The 19,516-nt window shown below is 35.7% G+C and overlaps 1 pseudogene; it reads right to left on the bottom strand.

Annotated features, from left to right (window-relative positions):
• Nucleotides 1–2,355: 2,355 nt before the first annotated feature.
• On the bottom strand, nucleotides 2,356–19,310 carry LOC126732379 (calmodulin-binding transcription activator 3-like; annotated as a pseudogene).
• Between the last annotated feature and the right edge of the window lie 206 nt (nucleotides 19,311–19,516).

Genomic DNA, 19,516 nt, shown 5'->3' with positions numbered 1-19,516 from the left:
TCGAATCGCCTGCCCTTATTGCTTGGCCTACGTCTTGAAATGCGTTTGACAAGGGCTCAAAGTCCAGTACTAAGTGGATGGCTCGTAGTTGTCCATCTTTGCTCACAAAGATCTCAGACCGCAGCACCTTGTTGAGAGCCGCTACGTTGACAAGACTGAGTCTAGGAGCAACATGCGCTTTATCTGCAAAAACATCTGAGGAGTAAACCATGGTTAGATTGATGAAATCCGTTGTCGAGGTAAAACGAAGTGTTAGAAAGAAAATACGGTAAGGCTAAGGGAGCTAAATCTCATGCCAAGGGACCTAAACCTAGGGTACCCCACCTAGATCTCCCTCCCAAGTTGGGCAGTGAAGACCGTCGTGCCATTCCCCGGAGGCGATCAGGTTGTCATCCTTCATGGCTTTGTTGGATTTAGGAAGACATGATATTAGTCTAACAACATCGAACCAAGACTTGAGGTAATATCCGGCGCCGGAGAGCTTGTGGCACTCATACATATGAACTACATTATGCCACATAAGTCTCAAGCCCATCTGCTCGTTGAGAGTGTCTACGCTACCCAAGACCCTAAATAGGTTAAGGGCGCACTAATGGGGGGTCAACCTATGGTTGATCAGATAGTCCCAGGTCACCCTACCTATAGGAAGGGTTATTCCTCCTTCTATGAAAGCAATCATTGGAATGACAACCTCCCATTCCTTCCTATTTGTTACTATTTGGTCAAGAGAACAATACCGTGGGGCTACTCCTCGCGGAATGTGATACCTAGTTTTAAAACCTTCCATACCAGCATCAGAATCTATGAGGTGCTTGAACCTACCCATTTGGTTACACTAAAGGGAAGTGGGTGAAGTTTTTAAAGAAATGAGGCAAAGAATGAAGGGTAGAGGAGATTGGCCGAGGAGAAAACAACCTAAAAAGAAAAATAAGAACTTACGGGAAAATGAGTGAGTGACACTGTAGGAAATTCTTGAAAAATTGAGAGTTCTTGAGAGTTTGAGAGTCCTTGAAAGTTTGAGAGTTCTTAAGAGTTTGAGAGTTTTTGTAAAGTGAGAAAGAAGGAGCCCTTCAGGCGCCTTATATAGGAAGAGGAATTGAGTGGGAGTTATCCCGCTCAAAATTCGAAGAGAAATGTCCACCGTAGGATCTACTCCTCACCATTGGATGAAGGGAACAACGCGCCACCTAGAGCAATTAATGATGCATTGCGGGCTTCGAAGCGTCTGTGACAATTTTGGGGCACGCAAAGCGGTACTCTCACACGTGTAAACCAAGGAAATAGGTGACCTTAACTCATAACTAATCAAAACCCCATTTTTTCTCCTCAAATAAGAGGGAAAAACCAGATTTTTGAGGAACTATTGTAGGGATAGAGGCCCAAAATTGTATATTGGGAATTGGGCTTTGGCCAAAGACGTTGATTGGTCCGAAGACGAATAAACAACAGTGAGGATGTCAAATTCAAAGTTATATAAGTAACATGTAAGTGGAGAGGTCGAGAAAGGTGGTCCAAGGAGGATTGTCTCCTCGGATGAACGAAGCACAGATCAAATGCCTATTCTACCGCTCAAAATGACCCTACAGGAAACTCCTTTGAGAGGGGCGTGCATGTTAAAACGTACTGGAAGAATGGAAGTTAGGAAATATCTAAAGAAAAGCTGCTGCTATCGCATTAAATGCCCTGCAGCTAACTTTCTGATCGCATTTATGTGGAGAAGACCCCTGAACAGTACTGTCTTGGCTACCACAACTCACAGAAGGCCTGAAAAAGTGTCTGATAGGACAAGCACTCGAGTAGCAGCTTGAATGATCGATAAGTGTAGGATCAAGATCGTCCGAAGGGAACTATATAATGTAAGAGATCCTCCATGAATAGGATATCAAAAAATCACAAGAGAAACACTGTAGCAATCAAGAACCAACTTTGTAATCAAACTTGTAAGGAATATATAAGAACTAATCCCCTTGGACTGTGCCAATGACGATTTTCTCTAATTCAATTTAACCTGTTTTTCTGTTCTGGTCCACGGGCCCACTTTATTCGAGATCCAACTCATTCTAACCTAATTTTCCAACCTACTCTCTATAAATTCATTGTTTTGGGTTTTTTGGGCCTAGGTCCATCCATCATCCGAGCCAGTGTTCCAAACTTGGCCCTTACAAGTATTTTTACCAATAAATAAAATAACTCTAAAATTTAGAGTGTCAAATGTATATATATTTTCTTATAACTCCTTATGCTAATAACTATTACAAATTTTTTCTTTCCTCTATTTTCCTTTTCATTTCTTTTTTGGGGGTGACTTTATAATTGATGCTGTAAAGGGTGTTCACATCACAGGCACGATGGCAATAAGTCAAGATAGCAAAGCTGTTTTATAAGATTAAGTTTGGTTAAATGAATTATTAGGATTTTTCATTTATACAATAACTTTAGCAAACCCAACTGATAATACCACTATTACTGCCACTAAGGCCTAAGCACAAGATTTTACAAGAGAAGAGAATCAACCGGAGGTTGAGTCTGTAGCCATGTCAATGTCTCGTCAAAGAGTGCTTCAATATTAATCGGGTCATCATTAAAATCAACTATTTCTTCGGAATTGCTTGGAACCCCATCATCCACAACCTGCAAAATCAGCAAGAGCAACACAGAAACTTTGAATATAAAACCAATCATATGAAGTATATTTCAATATGCCAACAAACTCCATTCTATTTTAGTGTTCCAATGAAAATGAGCACTCCCAAGTCGACAGCATGCTGCGTGCCTACTACTTTAGGGTAACAAATGATATTACATTCCCAGGATTAATGGCTTATAGTCAATACAAGCATTGAATTAACAAGTATTTCAATCTTTTGAGATTCAAGAAGGTTCAAATTAGTCCATCCATCCTAGGTTGTCTCATTAAATTAATAAGAAGAAATCTAACTGAAAGCATGTGAACAGGAGGCTAAAAGGAACACAGATTATGTTCCAAAAGGAAACAAAATGGAAAGATATTGTTACATGAAAGATTGAGAAGAAAAAATTCAAAGAAAGAAAGGAGAAAATCGAAATAATAATCAAATACCTTGGATCCCTGAATATCAGTCACAACGTTCAGAAGCCTACGATATTGATCTCTTGCATCTGGATACTGAGCCATGGACTTCACCCTAGCAAGCTCTTTTTGCAGCCTCTGCTCAGCTTGCTTTCTACCTTCTTTCAGGAAATCATAGACATCCTCTGAAGGTTTATCTTGCATTTTGTGGTCTTCAGTAAGTGCTTCGGATTTAAACCCATGCAAACCCCTTCTTTTTTGTTGCCAACGCAGAATAATCTTCCCTAAAAATCCTATCGACCAGGTAAACTTTTCATGGTTCTTCCTGACCTGGTGGCCTCTTACATGGGCCTTTCATTATGAAAGCTAATAGTTAGACATCATGAACTGGGCTTAACTGAGGGAAAAAGATAGTAAAACAAATAAAAGGAAGAATAATTGCTAAGAGTAAAACAGGAGCTAATAAATCAAGCATACAAAAGCAATAATGGCAATGCACCTGAATTTTAACAATTTGCTGCCTGATTATCAAAAATTCTCTTCTACCCTTCCAGCTGCGGAACTTTCTTTGTATCCGTATTGCAGCAGCATGCTCAGGCAGATCATGTTGTCTTGATTTGTTTGTCTTAAGAGCAAGAAGTGAAAGAGCTTGTTCATTTGACATTCCAAATGTATCATCACCATACTCTTTTAACTGCTTTTTATTAAAGGACTCCACCCTGAAAACTTGATAAATACAAGCAAAAGCTTGGCTGGCATTACAGACAGCAGCTAGTGAATCCTTCAATGATAATCCATATGGTAAATCCCCATCACTGACTGGAGTTGCACTTCGTTCTGAAACTTTTTGTACTGCTTTAGCTCCAGAAATCTCTGCAGCATCGCCTTCCCCGGTGTCCAACTTAAGAGATGAAAGGTGGGTACTCAGATGAGATTCTGCAAGATAACCAGCAATTCCTTTGTGTCCTGGCAGAAGCTAGGTCAGCAGCTGTTCTGCCTGAAGGATATTGGGGACTTGGATCAGTTAATGCACCAGGAGCCGCACCAAGAGAGACAAGGGAAGCAACTGTCCGCTCTCTGATAAAGAAAGTTCAAACAAGAAGTTAACAGGAAGGAGAAGAAAAGGAAAAAGTTAAAAGTGATTATTAGAATTTGACAAGAAGTTCAAGGGTACACTTGCTGTTCAGGTGTATCCTGGTCAGGTAAGCCATTCACCTAAACCAGGTTTATATGGAATTTAATTTTCCTCTCATGACATACATGGTTTTCCTGCAATATCTATACATGAAATAAGTGTTTTTCCCTTCTCCTATGAGATTCGGCCTAGAATGTAGTGCCTTATACACCGGAAGCAGAGGAAAGAATAGGCTAAGGCAAAGCCTACTACAAAGAAGCAAGAAAGAAATCTTAAGTGCTCACCTGCCACAAAACGCTGCCCAATGAAGTGCAGTCCATCCATTCACATCACGGAAATTGACACTAACACCTGCAATAATTGTTGGTTCTAGGGCCCAATCATAGCCAAGAGCAGCTGCAAAATGCAGCACACCTTGGCCATTCTCATCTAATACAGAAGGGCCTTTTCCATCTTCTGCTGCTTTCTGCAGGAGCCATACATGCAACTTCTCTTTCAATATCTTTTTAAGAAGCTTGTCTGGCATTTTTTCAGGAGAGAAATCATTCAAAAAGAACATTTGATCCCATTCATCACTGTCCCCTTCTAGCAATGAACTGATTTTACTGCTTACTTGGGATTTCTCACTCCCAATGACAGAATCAGTAGACAGAGGGCCGGCAGAGGTCAGAGACAAAAGAAATTTAAATCGCATAAGAAGATCGTCATTTGTGTTGCCACTATAATCTATAATATCCACATCTTTAATAAAGCTGACTCGGTACTCAAATTCTCGCACTTCACTACATGCTAACCTATTGGAACAAGTCACATAAAAAGGAACCCTTTCAGCCTTATGTACTGGAGTATGGCATTGTATAACACTGTCTGCTATAACCTCAGCTGGAACTTCCACTTCCCCAAACATACAGGACCACTTACAATTTTCTACTTCTTGTTGACTCTTCAAGAACCTTCCAGTAATCAGTACCTGTATAGGTTTTGGGGGGAAAAAAATGAAAAATAAAAAGACCAAGAAAAATGATAAATAAGACAACATTTGTATAATACTTTTAGCAAACAGACACATTTGAAAGCTTAGTTGATATAACTGCATTACAGAAGGAAGATTAATCCTAGAATACCTTAACTTTTGAGCCCTCGTATGCCCAATTTGGTGAGAAATCAATAATGCTGAAAAGCTGGTCCTGGGATAGAGAGGGACCGAGAGTATAGTTATCCAAGTGCACTTGAGGAGAGATATTGGAGTCATCAACCCTATTTTCACTTTCAAAAGTATCCCAATAGGCCCCAGAACTGGACTGCATATGTGAATCATTTACATCTCCAAGTTCCTTACTCATCCATTGGTTGAAACTGTCAAGCTTCTTCAGTTCTTCTGTTAGAGAGCCATCTAACCAAGTTTGCTTTATAGTGAAAGAGGAGTTGGATTTTCCCTCTAGGGCCATATTGATCTCTGGATTTGATTTCAGATAATATCCATGATCTGCATCTGAAAGCTGTACTTGAAGGTTATTTTGCATAGGAAGAATTTCTTGCTCATCAGACTGTGGAAGGCAAGGCTCCAAAAAATTGAGTTGCTCATCCAAATTAACAACTTGTTCAGAAAACCTAGAAGTGACACCATACACTGATTCTTCATGCGCTTTCTGATCCAAGGGCCATTTGCCTTCAGAAGTCTGTTTACATGGCAAATTAAAGCCTGAACACAAATAGTTGGATTTGACAAGAAAACAGTTCATGGCCTTATAAACTCTTAAACCAACATACAAAGAATTATGTACTCTGCTAGATAGTTAAAATGCAAATAACGTCTAGACAACAAAAAATTTAGAAATCTAAGTCACCAGCCAGAAGCTTTCAGTCGGTAACTACAACTTCATTATTAACTAATTGCAGCTATACCAATGTCCCAATGTTATATCTATTGTGAAAGAGAAACATAGTAAAGACATTAAGTGATGTAGGACATATTGGGGAAATCGTCTACATGTGCATGTGGTGGGCATAGGGTTAGGAGGAATTGTGAATTTATGGTTTAGAACCTTTAGAACGCAGGGTTAGGTTTCAAGAATAACTATGGTTTTTGTAAGGAAGATAAAAGTATTGATTAAGGGTTTCAAAGAGATACGAGGAAACAGAATTTGAGTCTGCACATAATCTGTGAACAATAGCATGAACAGTACATATATACAGTACAGTTCTTTGAATGATACCAATGAACAGTACTGTGAATAGTGACAGAATATTAAAGAGAAAGGAGAGAAATAAGGGAAAAGGAAAAAAAGAACAATAAGGCCAACATGAGGTATTGTGCATATTAGATTTCTTCAACCATTCAAATTAGTTAGTTAGGCACGTTTTCAAACAATTTAGAAAACTAACATCTCGAGTTTTTGAAACTCGAGATCCATATTAGAACAGACTCGCTTTAAATCTCGAATCTTTAAAACTCGAGTTTCATGCAAAAAAAATTTAACCTATAGTGGCGTTTTTAAGACTTACAGTGACGTTTTAAAACCCTATAGCGACGTTTTCCTGCAAAATTTTTTTATAAGTACAGGTTTAAGGAGTCCTATAGTGGCGTTTTTAAGCCCTATAGTGACGTTTTATAGACCTATAGCGGCGTTTTTTGCAATTTATGAAAATCGAGTCTCTAAAACTCGATTTTCAGCGCAATTTTTTTTCTCCATATCGAGACTTAAAAACTCGAGTTCCATCTGGAACTCGAGTTTTAGATACTCGAGATGTTATTTTTCAAAATTGTTTTGAAATATGACAATTAACTAAATTGTTTAATATTTATTGTTATTTTAAAAAAAAATTCGGCCAACATTGTGCAATACTATTTATAAAAATTAGAAGAAAAAAAAACAGTGGAATACTAAACACACTTGATTTATTCATAAACTTTTCTTATATTGACCCTAAATCTTAATTTTTCCAAATAGAACTAGAACCCCTACTTTAACTAATAAACTAAACCCTAATGAATTGAATCAAAGCCCACACAATAAGACCCATAAACTAAAAAAGACTTACTTATTAATAAAAAATAAAAAAAATAATGGCTCATGCCCAATAATTACAGAATTATTAGAATATCCTTGACTCTAGAAAAACCAAATAAAATACTAACAAACTAATTAATTAGCATGAGCACTTATCCTTGGAATTTGCCTTAACTTTAGATTTCCGAAGATGATATTTTTTTTCTCTAATCATGGTTGTGCTATCATCGATAACATAGATTTTCACCTAATCAACCTCAACATGCTTAACTTAACTAACATGGTAAGAATTACATACAAATGACTCGATTTTGTGATAGATAATGCATGGGTGGCAAATCTTTTTTTTATTTTTTTATAAGTATGTACAGGTGCCAAATCTTAATATGCATCATCATCTATATTTTGATTAAATTAACTATGCACAAATCTCATATAAGGATAGATCCTAAAAGTGTTCCAACAAAAACTAAGAAAGAATACAACTTGCCATCTCTAATGAGGTATCAACAATTTCTTTTTTAAAGACAGGAGAGGGAGTGGGGCTGCTTAGTAAGTCATCACCACAATTTAAACTAGGATAGAATTCTTAATATATGTCAAAATCATAAAATTACAAGCAACAACTCTAAATGCGTCACCCCATATCTCTATTGAAACTTACTTGTTCAGCTTGTAACATAAAAATAAAATTGATTCCTCAAACATACTACGATACTCGAGAACAACCATGACAAAGGGTCAACAATTTCAATAATATTTTAGCAAAAATATGCATACATGACACCAATGATACATGCTATAATTTTTTTTTTCAACGAGTGGGGGAGGAGGGATTTGAACCAAGGTTCTCTTCTTGGGGGAGACCAGGCATTACCATTGGGCCATAAAGCTCTTGGAACATACTATAAATAGTAGATAACTCTGTACCTGACACTCTTTTTGGATTTGAGGGTGATTCCCAAACTCCCATGTCTCACCAAAGTTGCTAATGAAAAGGTCCCCCAGTATTGGGTTTTCTTTTTCAGGAAGGACTCCATTGGTATCTGCTGAAGTAAGTGAAGCAAAATCCACCCCCGAAATGGTTGGGAAGTGATAATCATCTGTTAATTGTTTAGAGTATTACGCATTTACAATGAAGTTCGTATGCCATGTCAGATTACAATCAGGGATATTAATATTCCTTGATGTATTGGTGACGCAAAATAAATTGAAAAATAAAGCAAACTGTACCTGAAATTGGTCCAGGAAAAGAAGGATCAGTGAGTCCAGCATTAAACTTTTCCACACTGGGCTGTTGCAATTTGAAGAAAGGATGGAATCCAGAACTTGCTTGGTGATTACCAGCTACATTCCACATTAAGTTACAAAGATATAATCACACAAGATTTTGAACATGCTGAAAATAAATAATCAAGGGATACATAAACTATATAAAATCTTCCTTGTGAAGTAACTTTAGCAGCTTATAGGTAAAACATAAACTGAGGCATAAACACAATAAATCTACCTGATTCAGTATCCACATGATCTAATGCCTGAGCACTGTTGAGGCCTGTTGTATCTGTCCTTTGTGAAGTTACTTGGTAATTATTCAGAAGAAAACAAGAGGGCACAGAGCTATCCACCTCAGAATTGGGTTCAGTTTCTTGGGAATAGGGAACAGCTTCTTCAGTTTCTTTAATGCGGTTAAAATTTTTCCTATTGCCCTGAACAAGTTGGAAAACATAGAAAGAATAAAAATCCATACAGAGATTTTAAGGTAAATAGAAATTTAATATTTAACAGAAATAATCAGTAGATTAAAATCTATTTCCGAACAACCAAGTGATTAAAAGGGGCATCAAATCTGATCTTAAGTAATAATGAGCATATGACACCAATAACAGCAAATATGACAAAATGGCATGAGCATCCAATTTAAGATCACTCTGCACATGAACTTAGAATCAAATGCATGACACAAGCATCAAGAACAGTGTTACCTTCATGTAATGTTACTTTGCTGTGAGATGTAATTAGAGATGGCAGTATTTGATACGACTTGTCAACACGACATGATTTTTTGTGGGTTAGTGGTTAGTGTAAATAGGTTCATGACACGACTAATAAATGGGTTAATTCCTTACTGACGCACTGAACCCGCAAGCCGGGTAGATTCGTTTCAAAAAATAAATGTCATTTTTATTCAACATAAATTTTAATATTAAATACATAACTGATAAATCAGTGTTTGTTTTGCATGAATTTTTATGTTTTCACAAGTCTTAAGAGTAATTGGGTTTGAGTGGAATTACATTTAATGCATTACATCTGGAGCATCTAGTAAATTTTAAGTTTGCATTTCCCCTGAAATTGTGTCCTGCAAGTTTTTAAAATTGTTGGACAGAAAGGTTTGCTTGAACCTTGCCTGAAACTCGGTTTAGCAAACCCTTAAGGATTTGAATTTAAGTGGTTTTCATGATCATCTGTCCCATACCCTTTCAAATTCGCTCAAAACATTCCCAAACAAAAATTTGGAGATAAATTAAAATTTAATATTTAACAGAAATAATCAGGAGATTAAAATCTGTTTCCAAACAATCAATAAGGAGCATCAAAGCTGAACTTAAGCAATAATGAGCGTACGACACCAATAACAACAAATATGACAAAAACTGCATGAGCATCGTATTTAAGATCACCACCACACATGAACTTAAGAATTGAATGCATGACAAATTTTTGTTATGATCATCACCATCGTATTGTAATTTTTGTTAGGATTTTTAGTGCTGGCTAATTCCATGACAAATTTATTTGTAATTTTGGGTTTCGTAATTCTAATATCAACGGTTGCAACAAGGGCTAAGGGCTGAATCTTCTGTTCACTATGCAATACTAAAGATCTCGGTCGGGTCAAAGCTCGATCGTGTGAGATTGGTGATTCAGACAAAAACTCTTGGTAGACTCTCAATTGACTGAACCCTATAATAGAAATTCCGAGGTTTGCTTCCAGAGTTGTGTTTGTACCCACCGCAAGCCTAAAACCTACTTGTATTTAAACCCTATATCAACCCCAATTTCCAGAGAACGAATATGGCCATAGAAAACAAATAAAAACCTAGAGAGAGCTATTATTTTTCTTCCATCGTCTCCCACTGAACATCTTTGAGAGGTTGAGTGTTCCAAATTCATAGATCACCATACTTGTATTGGATGTCCTGTTTGAAACCAGATCAAGACAAATCTTCAAGAAGCCTTGGAGTGATTGAGAGATCAACTTTGTGGTTAGTGGATTGACTTGCGGCATCAAGTTGTTTTGAAATCACAAGGTAGGAGTCTGCACTTGCTAGCAGGAGTGGGAATCTCTGGTAAGGTGTCTATCTATTTGTATGGGAAGTCTATAAGAGTATAGTATGTATCGCAACACCTTCATAGTGATTTGATGAATTGGGCTTGGCCCTGGAGCATTTTTACCTTTTAGGTTTTCACTTCCTGAACAAATCCTTGTCTCTGTGTGCGTGTGTATTTGTTCTCTACTGTTGTGCGTTTGTTCTCTACTACCGTGCTTGAATATTGACTAATTAACTACCCAGTGAACAATTGAATTAATTGGTTAAAATTGGTAGTAGGCCATACTAGGGGTCTAAACAATGTTTTTGAATTGGTATTAGAGCTTTGGTTCAATGCTGTAGGATTAATTTCCTTGTGTGATCCTTGACCCTGTTTTGTCATGGATGAAGTCAAGTCATTATATTCATGATAGTGATGATGTAATTTGAAACAATTCTATAGGAGATCCTAGAATTGCTGGTAACAGTCTCTTTAGCAAAATTATCAAATCCAAGAAAGACTCTAAGAAATCCCTTAGAAATTGAGCAAGATTGAACCTGAAATAGGAGTTCTAACTGTAAAACTTAATGAATCCAATAAGTTGATTATAAAAAAAAAAAATGTTGAAAAGTCCTTGGAAAAATTAAAGTATTTTGAATATATAAAGGAGGACTTAGATGTCAAACTTGAAGAAACCAACAAGTTGGTAGATGGAGTCAAGAGTAAGAAATTGAGAATTTCTCCCTTAGGGTTAAGGTTGAGTTTTTGGAAGAAGAACTTGCTGAATCTAATTCCAAATTGGAAAAAGTATTTAATTCCAAGATTGATGTAGAGCCCGACTCTGATAAAACCAATCTAGGACATATGAAGATAGGGTCTTCCATTCCAACAAAGCCTTCTGGCTCTAAAGGAAAAAATGTGTACATTCCTCCATTTAAGAGGAATCATAAAGAAGAGATAAAAGACTAATTTTGCTACGTTAGACAAACGTAAGAGACCAAGTGCCACACCATGAGAAAGACTAATTTTGCTAGGTTAGACAAAGAATACTTTCTCTAAACCCTACTTATGGCAACTCTATAAATTCTTATATACTTGATTTCCATGAGGCTTAAGGAGGCAGAAACTAAGTGCCACACCGTGAGAATATTATAGCCTCCATCAGTGAGTACAAAAGAGAGAATCATTCTAGTTTATATTCATACTTGTGATCCAAGAGCTTGAAACCACAGAGTCTTCATCCCAATGAGTTCATTGTCAATCAAACCTTCAAGAAGGTGCCTTGAAGTAGGCTAGAGGTGCTGATTCATTGACATGGTCAGGTCATTCATGAAAGGGTCCATGTATGATAAGTTTAGACTCTTTAGAGTTCTTAAGCTACAATGAGCCACAACAATGAGTTTGTCTACTAAGTTGAAGTCTCATAGATTCTAGACAGCAAAAGTTCTGTTTTAAATTGTAAACTCCTTCTCATATAATGGAGTGCCTTAATTGGGATACATAACCCCTGAAGTAGTTTTTCCTTTAAAGACGTTCTCAATCGATTTTCCACTTCGTCACCATATTGTTGTCTTATGTTTTTAGTGCTTTTATTGTTGCACTTAGGTGACTTGCTGTTTTTCTTTTTTGGTTTATATTACTAGAATTGTGATCACATAATTGAGATAATAGGTAATAAATTGAAAATCTTCTATTGTATAATAAGAATTGGGGGTCTAAATCAGATTTAACAAGAAGTTCTGTTTGAGTTTGAGCTCATTTGCATCCAAAGTCAAAATATTGTTTGGTATTACCTAAGAACCTATTATCATTAAAAACCTGAGGCTCTTTAGACGAGTCTCTAGCGGTGAAAGTTTGAAATACCACCATAACACAAATACCATAACCACCAACTTGGATCAAAGAAGCTGTGTAACGGAAACTGTTAGACTACATCTATCTTAGAAGAACCATTTACATGCTAGGAAATAATTTAACATAAATAATTTAAGTCATTCTTACAATTTACCCATTTTTGACCTATTGGATAAACAAAAATAAAGGGTAAAAGGATAAAGGGTTTACCTTTAATTCCCGATAGTGGACAAGAACCATGTGAGAGAGCTCCCTGCAGTAGTACTAGTAGTGAGTTTGACAAAAAAAATATAAGAGAAACACTCAGACACAAGCCATTCCAAGAATAGAAAGTATAGGAAACAAAAGTTGCAATAACTTCAGCAAGCCTTAATGGCATTTGATAACTAGAAGTGGAAATATTGCTAATTCCTTCACTCACAAACCTACAAGTACAAGTTGATGAAAAGTAGAGAACAGAGACTTTTGAAACTCCTCCCCTCCCCTCGAATTCCAAGCAATAAATCGTTGTCATTTATGCAAATGAGACGTCACTTGATTATTATTTTTTTTTTCTCCTCCCATTTTACACTCTCTGATAACTGGCCCCATGCCATCACTACTTCTTAAAATCAAATTTCATAAAATAAATAATCACTCACCACAAAATTGTTCTCTCTCCTATCTAACTCTCTGCCATACACATCTGTTCAACTCCTCCGTTGCCCTCTTCGTCACTCTGCCTCCGCCGAGTCCGTACGTAACTCGGACGGGTGGGTCACCAATCGAGTCCGATTCCAAGTTCTCCCTGCCCGGGTCTGGTCCATCCGAACCTCTTCACTTAGACGGGCCAAGGTTCGATACATTACAGTAATGGGGAAGAACAAGAACAAGAAAAAGATTGGACCTCCTCCTAAAGATCGAACAAGATCCAGCTTTGAAGTTTCCAAACGCAACAGCAGCTCAAAACTACTACGTCGTTTCTCCTCCTCTTCGATTTCATTCTATCGGTTTTATTATTATTTTTTAAAATCGGGTTTTAAGTAGTGATTCCAACCATTAACGGTTAACCGTTAACCCGTACAGAAAACGGGTATGGGTGATGCCAATCACAAGCTCCTGTTTTAAGTCCATCACGTAAATGTTTCAATAACATGTGGGTCTTGCACAAATTTTCCTTTCTAAGTTTTTAACACTTAAGTACTTAATTTTATGAGAGGTTAAGGCGAAAATGGCCAAATGGCCATAAAATCTAAACTATTTAGTTAGTAGACCAGTTTTGAAACAATATAGTTAACTAGCAATTCGAGTCTCGATTTTGGACAATAAATCGAGTCTTTAAGACTCGATTTTCTTGGGCTATCCATTTCAAAATCGAGTCTCTAAGACTCGATTTACAAACAAAATTTTTTCGCGCGGCCTGGGGCTCGCGCGACCCAGGCCGCCAGGCTCGCGGCCTGAGGTTCGCCGCGGCCTGGGTGGATCTGATTTTGTCTGGTTTTTTTTTTTTTTTTTTTTTTTTTTTTTTTTTTTTTTTTTTTTTTTTTTTTTTTCCTTCTGGCTCTGATTTGATTTTAGTTTATATAGGCTTATAAATCGAGTATTTAAGACTCGATTTTTAAGGGCATGAAAATCGACAGTCTTAGACTCGAATTGCTAATAAACTATATTGTTTCAAAACCGGTCTACTAACTAAATAGTTTAGATGTTATGGCCATTTGACCATTTTCGCCGGTTATACCTTGTTGCGGGTATATGGTACTCCTTTCTCATAATTGCTGTCCCACTCCTTAATGGGAATTGCAAAATAAATATTAATTTTAATTTAACATCGAAAGTCGTCAATAGGATTTGAATTGGTCAATTATTATTATTATTATTAATGTTAACCAAAAAAAAATTATCATTATTATTAATTAGTGTTGATCAATTATGGCCCGTTTGGATATAGCTTATTTTGTTGAAAACTGAAAACTGAAAACACTGTAGTAAAATAAATTTATAATTTTAAAATATGTGAATAGTGTCGTGGAACCCATTTTTAATATTTTTTTTCTGAATAAAATGGTTATGGGTCCCGTAAATAGTACGTGAACAGTGCATAAACAGTACTCACAGTGCGTGAACAGTGCACTTATCCCCTAAAGCTGAAACGCGTGCAAAAAAAAAGGAAAAGAAAAAAAACGCAGATGTTGGAAATGCGAAACGCGTTATCCAAACATTGCTTATATTTCTATTTTAGGTAAATTAGTTATAATATCAGTATTTTATTTCCTAGAGTTAATGCTATTTTTATAATTAATTAGAGTTTTTCAAGTCAATTAAAAATAGAAAAATGTTATATACACGAGATTTTCATAACACTTTCACAACAAATCTTAAATAGCAGGTTGTTATCAATTGTTATTGGTGGGTACAAAGTAATTTTAGTATTGAGTTCAAATTAGAACCATTAACAATTTATTATGAAAGTGTTGTAAAAATACGAACTTTTAGATATATTGCTCACTCTTTTTTGGTGTTGAATCCAAACAAGAATTCGGAGAAATGATTGATTGACAATTTTACCCATTATTATTATTATTATTATTTTTATATACAAGATAGAATTCTACTCTAACCTAATTTAAGTGTATATATATGTAAAACTCCCTCCTGGAGACTTGAACCCCGGCCCTTACCCCCCACACTCCACAAGCACTTATACTTGTGAAATGACCATCGCACCAAGGGAGTGCGGTGGTCATTATTATTTAATTGTTGAATCATTTTGATTTTTTCCTAATATCAAATTTGATATTAGAGCAAAATTTGTTCTTAATTTTTTGCACCCTCTGGGCAACCAAAACTGCAATCCCCTAAAAAAATTAATTATTTATGATTTCAACGATTTGACCATCAATTCATTCCGGTCGAATTAGAGAACCAAAAATTACTCCCTTTTTCATTTATTTTATCAGTCCAACTTTTAAAATCATGTTAGGTGACTCCCAACATCAAATCGTACCTAAAAAAAAAACTAAAACAAAACGAAAAAGAAAGAGATCCTACAGCCATTGAACACCCACCATCACACCAACAACAAGAGAGTCAAGCAACCCAACACGACCCCAACCTCATCAACTATAAACCCGTACCCACCGGCCACCAGCCATATTGCACCTTGCCCAAACTGACAACCCACCAAACCGCCAGTCTTTACTCTTATCACCACTTGACCCAATTCTCAACAAAAATATATGTTTTCGGATAGAATAAAATGAAGGAAAATAATACATATGACCTACCTTGATTAATTTGTTGAGAATTTATAACCAACCTAAAAATTTTGGGATTAAGGTTTTGTTATTGTTGTATACGAAATAAAAATTAGGAAAAAATCTCAAAATAAAATGCAACAACAGTTACATAATTAAAAAATAATAATAATAAGACTTCAATCCCTATACTTGATACTAATAACAGAGTTTAAACAAGTCCAAAAAGTGGGAACCCAAGATAAGCTATAATATTCTAAGATCAATTGAATGAATGTTTCATTATCTTTAATCTTCAATTAACAGAACAAAGAAGATCGACATTTACATCATCTAGTTTTCTATGACACAATGATGCACACACAGATCATATAGTGCAAAAAGCTAAAATTGAAACAAAAAACTTGGTAAGCAACACACAAATAACTCTCGAGACACTTACCCTTGGAGCAACCAATAACTGCGTCTTTGTAAATTTTTATTTTCTTCACCGTGGGCATAGTAGCAGTTCAACACCTCAATGCCTCCCACCTGAAAGGAAGTAAAATTTTCTCTGCACAATTAATTATGAAGCACAAAGAATCTTTTAACATAAGCATATGATTTAGTAAACAGCACACAGCAGCATGAATTAAATGTCTTTCCTCAAGCATGATGTCTAATGCCTACCTTGAGCTTCTCATGAGCTTCCATCACAGTCTTTACATCCCGTTTCTTCTTTGTCCAATTATAGCCATCTTTCCTGAAGCATCTCAGCTCCTTCCGGTTAAAAAGAAAAAATGAACCACCTGAAATTGGAAATACATGTTACATGAAAATTAAGAAAAAAAATGTTCAAACAGTGCCTCAGTTTTGGAGTAGATGATGTCTTAAAATGTTCCTACAACTACAAGAAATGTTAATATTTATGAGCTAATATAATGTGTGTTGTATAGCAGAAGCTTTGGTACCAATGTGTTCAAGCTTGAGATTATCAGAAGCACACTTAAATAAACCATTAAATCAAACATCCACACAAGACAACAAGATTTGATGTAGTTTGGCCAACTCCATGCCATCAATCATGGGTAATGCCAGCCAATATCTGTTATCAGGGATAGAAGATGCAAAATACCTGAACATTTGCAAACCACATTAAAAAGCAATCATAAACTTCAACACAGACCCTCACCAACATAAATCAACCCTCCCATTGCACCCAACTCAAGACTCAATCTCAACTTATAAACATAATACTTTAACGAGCTCAAATCTTATTACATCTAAATTACACAACTCACTTAGGTGAGCATTTTTCATCCCTAAAAGCTACCATACATCGTTTAGATTCCAAACAATACTACATTATGCATATGTTTCAACGCACATATTTTTGCCTTAATAGCATTTATAAAGCTCCAATTGTAATTCATTACCCTCTTATTAGCAATGTGGAATTACCATAATTATATAGGATGCTTGCACCTCCTTCATCACCTATTTTTTAATGAAGAATTCCAAAATTTGAAAATTGAGACAATTTTTCCAACATTCTACATGTGCCTCTGGCCCTTTTAAACACCCATTATAGTCAACAAAGGAGACTCAAGGTCATTACAAACAAAAAAGGAATTGAGAGGAAACTAAATTATAAGGATAACTAAGAAGTGAGATATGCTTCTAAGTTAAACAACAGGGTGTTCTTCGCAAGCCACAATAACTTTAATGTGAAAAAAAAGGTGCTGCAATTCTTTATAATGCTGAACTAGCAAAACAAGAAACAAACTCCAGAGGAATGAATGATAAATCACAAATCAACACCATACTTCAGGCCTAGGTCTGAAACCAGCATTCATCATAACGGGTTTCTGGAAGACTTTGGGCTACACATATCCAAAAAAATCATAATTTGGGAAAATAATGTCTGGTGCAAATAGAAATTCTCACTTTTAATTGTTAAATTCAATGGGAGAAAAATTGGACATAGTAAGCAGCAGAAGAATAAGAAAATAGATTTTATTTACAAGAAGCCTGCAACAGAAAGGTCCAGAAAACTGATAACAATAGGGTAATGAAACATACACTATAGATGATACCAGAGAATATGATATCAAAGAACTGATTAACCTCACAAATGTTGAGGAATTATCATCAGTTAAACCAGTTGCAACAGAAACTGGATCTGAGCTTTTTTCTTTCTTTCCTTCCTAATTAGTGAAACTTGATCTCAGCTATAAAAGAGGGAGGGTTTGAAATAAGAAAGACAAAAAGTTCATCCAGAAATCCAAGTCAACAATAGCAAACCAAAGCAATGCAGTTAAGAGTCATACTTGGAGGCATATTTGCAGGTTCTGACGCAATATGAAAGCTCTTGTAATTTTGAAGAATTTTACAAATTTCAACAGGACGTAGCCATCGTTTTTTTGCTTCTGTGACTATTTGATTAGTGTCTGCATTCCACCAAATCATAGTCATAAAAAAATCTGTATAGTTAATTCTATCCTCGGAAACATCACAAGTATGGGCAACTTCAAAGTAACAAGTAAAAATAATTTTACACAAATATTACTTAAGCCGTCAAATTTATGCCAATATAGGGCCTTGTGAGAAGGGGTCAACTGTCAATGACTACTATAGACTAAATAGCATGACACTCTACACCGTTAAATCTAGAAAATAAAATCTTAATCGTGAAATGAAACTTGAAATGGAGAGGATCTTGCTCCCATTTTCCAAGCATCACTAAATATTAAACAAGACCAAGATTATCTGTGAACTCAGATAGCTCAATTTTGAGCATTGCTCAAGCACTGGTAAATAACTCCTTATGATCATATCTAGAAAGTGGAAACCTTCATAAATATAACCCCAATAAATCTCAACTCATTTAAAACCCCAGCACACAACTTCCACCTATAAATAGTTAACAATCAAAACTCAACACTAATTCCAAAGTTTGTCAAAATACAGAGATAGTATAATAATCAGAAGGAGAAGAATATCTAATATGGATTAAGAAACGATATTGATGACAAGAAGTTTTGGTTTTGCTCTGTCAAAATAGAGTAATAAATAGTAACTGCCTATATATAAAAAATAAATAAATAAATAAATATTTTAAAAAGAAGTTAACTAACCAACTCATTCCTAAATAGTTAACAAAATCACATGTACAAAATACAAAGACCAATCTACAAAACTACAAGACAAATTCTAATACCCCACACCAAGCGTGAGTCTCATTAAAACATGCAAAACCCATGATAAATAAAACAAAATAAAATCAAAACAAAAACAAAAACAGTTAAAACCCCACAATTCTACTTAGATCAAAACACCAAAGAAGCAAACGATTCTTGAGGAAAAAAACCACACCTAGTGGGTTACCAAGACCAGAGTGCCTGCCCTCCGCCATGAACTCGTTATGGGTTACTCACCAAGCGACTCAATACTCAGAAATCAGTCTTCAAAAACACTACTATTTGTGACAGATAAAATAGTTCTTTGGATTTGAAAAGCGGCTTTTGATAAGAGAAAAATATATTGTCAACAATTTGACACTATAGTTTAGGATTTCAATAGAGCAGAGTGAGAGAATTATTCGGACAGTAAAACATTAACAAACAACTTCCAGTTATTGCCAAAGATGGTTAAGAATATCTTTATTTTTTTTCGATGAAACAATAATACTTACGAATATCTTTATGGTGAAACGTTAAGTGTCAAGAATTTGCTAAGAGTCTAAGACTATATATATAGGACAAGAATTTGCTATGTGTCAAGAATTTGCTAAGAATTTGCTAGAAAAGGCTTTCCGCGTTTTCTTTTTTTTTTTCAAAAATTTGTTTTTGAGAAGTGACGGAGAAGCTTTCCGCTTCCGTGACCAATATAGGCAAAAATACTTTTTTCAAAAGTTTCCGCGTAATACTTTTTACAT

Source organism: Quercus robur, chromosome 6, assembly GCF_932294415.1.
Source record: "Quercus robur chromosome 6, dhQueRobu3.1, whole genome shotgun sequence".
Taxonomy (NCBI): Eukaryota; Viridiplantae; Streptophyta; class Magnoliopsida; order Fagales; family Fagaceae; genus Quercus; species Quercus robur.
Note: the sequence above shows the minus strand (reverse complement) of the source record. Positions and strands in the feature narration are given on the sequence as shown.